This window comes from Nanorana parkeri, unplaced genomic scaffold (genome assembly GCF_000935625.1).
Source record: "Nanorana parkeri isolate BGI_ZX_2015 unplaced genomic scaffold, ASM93562v1 scaffold14, whole genome shotgun sequence".
Taxonomy (NCBI): Eukaryota; Metazoa; Chordata; class Amphibia; order Anura; family Dicroglossidae; genus Nanorana; species Nanorana parkeri.
The window spans coordinates 3,023,753-3,027,419 of record NW_017306282.1 but is presented as its reverse complement, the minus strand read 5'-3'; the positions used below and the strand labels follow the sequence as shown (position 1 = coordinate 3,027,419).

Sequence of the window (3,667 nt, the reverse complement as noted above, 5' to 3'; positions counted from 1 at the left end):
CTTTTCCCCTACTGGTTTTTTTTTTTTTTTTTTTATCAATGGATGACAGGATCAAAGGTATTTTTTTGCACTTATTGAACAGATATAACAAAACATTTTCAATGGTATATTTAGCAGAATATAAGGGAGCAAATAAAGGAAGTTCATGGTTAGGGTTTACATATACTTTGAAGAATCACAAATCATGCCGCAACTAGGAAATAAAATGCGTCACGTTCCACAACGTTAAAAAAGCAAAAATCTATGTGTTGTCCTTAGCAACCGCATCCTTCCTTCGATTTTGTAAGCTGTATTAGAAGACTGCCAGCTGGATTCTGATTGGCTGCCACGGGGGATACAAACTCTCCATTCATGACCTGCCACCCCCCCATTGTCTCCTGTCCATTCTGTTAAGCAGTTCTAGTATAGAATGACAATGGCGTCTGGCTAAGAGAATGCCTGTAGATAACTTAATACTCAACAAAGTTATCACAGAGAGTTAATTGTCCTAGTCAATTAAAAGAGTCGATATATTGGGGGAGGTGCTGAGAACTGTATCTAATAACACAGACGGCCCCTTTAAGATAAATTATGGACGGAGGTCAGATAGGGCTGACCCCTGCCGCTAATTAACTCACCAGTTTAGAAGGTCAACCAAAGTACAGCATCTCTAAGAAGTACCACACAGAGAGAATGCCCCCAGTATGGACTCGTTCACACCAGAATACCATGCCTGTCCAGCTGCCTCCATCTGTGGTCATCAATGTGGGCTCATCGTAAGAATGCAACTGGTTCCTATGCACCCTGTTCACGCAATCAACGCACTGCATAAAAATGCAGCATGTATGTATTTGTATGCAATGCAGTGTGTAATCTGAACATGTTAGTATTTTGACCCTTGACGTGGCCTGTACAGAAAAAACATGTAAAACCACAGTTCAACGTGCAGTAAAATGTAGCACTGCACATTAAAAACGCAGGTCAACATGTACGCGTTTGCTGTGTCGTGGTGTGAATGAGCCCTGCATGTAAACAATGGATTTTTCCCTGTCAGTGTATCATGCCTCTACTACAATACACATAGCAATGCAAAGTACACAGTTTACGGTTTATACAAATAAGTGAACTATCTTATGCTTCGAGGGATGTAGAACTTTGTCCAGATGGAATTCCTACACAGCGGCCAGACATCACGGGCAGGACTGTGACCTCCATTTCTGTGTTAGAATGAATGAATACAGTGGAGTCACTTACCCACCCTCAGCATGCTTACTGGACAAGGAGCAAGCACATGTAAACACAACAGATCCTGATTGGTTCCTTGTGCACCCCTACCCTTTTGCTGCTGTGCAGGAGATTTTAGGAGGGTGATACCAGATTCAGATACTGTGTCTTATACAGAGGTGATGTTTAAGGCATATGTAAACCCCAACAATGGACCATTTTCTTTGTTTTGGTCTGTAAACAAATACCATTGAAAGCCATTTGTTATATCTCTTTGATACACAAAAAACATACTTGTTGATCCTGCCAGAAATATAGTGAGCTAATAACATCCTGTACTCTCTGCTTGTGCTGTACACCTCCCCCATGTTATGGAATGAGGAAAGGGCAGCCATTACTAAATGGCAGACCATGGTTCTGACACGGACCCAGTGGCGGTTCTGTCTGGGCTACAATCCTCGACCTGCATCATTGGGTTATGGCTGCCTCCAATGCCAGCCATAACCCAGCGATGTCTTTGTTTTGTTGGGGAGATTTCATTTCACTTCCTGTTTGGGAAATGATAAGAAGTCTCTACAGATGGAATACTTGACCAGTGGCGGTGGTCACTGTTCAGCCCGGATCCTTTGATTTTCAGTTCATCAAAAGTTGGCACATGCGTCTTACTGCATTGCCATCCTATACGACTCTTCAGTATGTGAAGTGCCGCATAACGTGTCGGCGCTATGAAAATACCTGTAATAAATAAATAAGGACGAATGGAAACTAAACATAATCCACCGTTCACACTATTAAAACCCTACGATTTTGTGCCGATTCATGAAATGTGCGAAAAAATGCACGTCGTGCTTGTCGCCTCGGTCCTATTCAACGTGAATGCAATCCCAGACGTAATACACATAAATAAAGGATTGTTTTCTAAGTGATAGAAGAACAATTGTTCCTGAATGGAAATCACATTATAGAAAATCTGTTTTTATGATGAGGATGATTTATTAATCAGATAGCGATGGGGATAATTTAATAAAACTGATCGCGATGGGGATCATTTAATATACTGATCACAATGGGGATCATTTAATAAACTGATCAGAATGGGGATCATTTAATAAACTGATCAGAATGGGGATCATTTATAAACTGATCAGAATGGGGGTCATCTAGTAAATTTATAAGGATGGGGATCATTTAGTAAACCTACAACAATGGGGATCATTTAGTAAATTTATAACGATGGGGATCATTTAGTAAACGTACAACAATGGGGATCATTGAGTAAAACGTACAACAATGGGGATCATTGAGTAAAACGTACAACAATGGGGATCATTTAGTAAATCTATAACGATGGGGATCATTTAGCAAACTTATAACGATAAGGACGATTTAATAAACTGATCACGATGGGGATCATTTAGTACATTTATAACAATGAGGATCATTTGGTACACTTATAACGATGGGGATAATTTAGTAAACTTATAACAATGAGAACGATTTAATAAACTGATCACAATGGGGACGATCAATAAACTAAAGCAGACTTTTATAGTCTTACACTGATCCCCCAGCTATGTGCACTGAAGTAGCACTCTTCCCCCTGCACTGATCACCCCGGAGCCATAGCCAGGCACCCTCTATCCCGCCGGCTGATGTGGCAGGGAGGATCTCCGATCACACGATGAAGTTGGGAAAAGTTTTTGTCGGATCTCTGTCAGCCTATCAGAACGACGCAGCGCTCAGGATACAATGTATCAGTTCTCTTACCCCATCCTTCCGGACGGTGCGGCACGGGGGCCGGCCTCTGATTGGATCGGCTGTCCCGGCTCGGTGAGGAGCCTCCGGTAGTTGGAGGAGGCAGCAGGAAACGGAAACTCCGAGTCCGGAGAGTGTGAGGAGACTGGAGGGGGGAGAGCCTGAGTCAGTGCAGGCAGGGCGAGACTCGGCGGCTAGGGGGAGGCTGGGGATAAACAGGGGTGGGCTCAGCAGCAGATGACAGGGAGGGAGGGGGCGGCCAAAGGTGCTCCATTCATCCCACACACATCACCACTGGGGAAAGTTGTTTCAGATTTGGAGGGCGGGCGGTGAAGGGCTAGAGCCCCTGTCAGGTGAATATGGCTGTCTGTGTCCCTGTTGAGGAACTCCACTCTCTAAATTATTCTGGTCACTGGGAATGGAAATGAATCCAAAATTTTGAGTTGCCATAGAACAGGAATAGAGGGGAAATCTTCCAATATGGACTCCTTTGACAACTGCCTCAGGGCTCGTTCACACAAGCGGCGGACTTTACTGCCCCTCTGATCCACCGCAAATCATGGATGGCGGTAAAGCAGTGTTTCCGTGTGTACAGGAGGTGATACTGCTACCCCCTGAATACCTGTTTTTGGTACCAAGGGGGACCTTACAAGGAACTACAACCCTGCAAATGCTTGCCATGCGGCTACGGTGCAATCCCATTCACCTC

The 3,667-nt window shown here is 43.9% G+C and overlaps 1 protein-coding gene across 1 annotated transcript in view; it reads right to left on the bottom strand.

The window, feature by feature from the left end:
- The window catches only part of LOC108788221 (solute carrier family 45 member 3-like), a 33,842-nt gene extending 30,694 nt beyond the window's left edge, over positions 1 to 3,148 (bottom strand). The window contains exon 1 of the mRNA XM_018557962.1: positions 2,971 to 3,148. The gene's annotated coding sequence lies outside the window, so the exon portion shown is untranslated. The remainder of the gene's footprint in view (positions 1 to 2,970) is intronic.
- Positions 3,149 to 3,667: the final 519 nt, after the last annotated feature.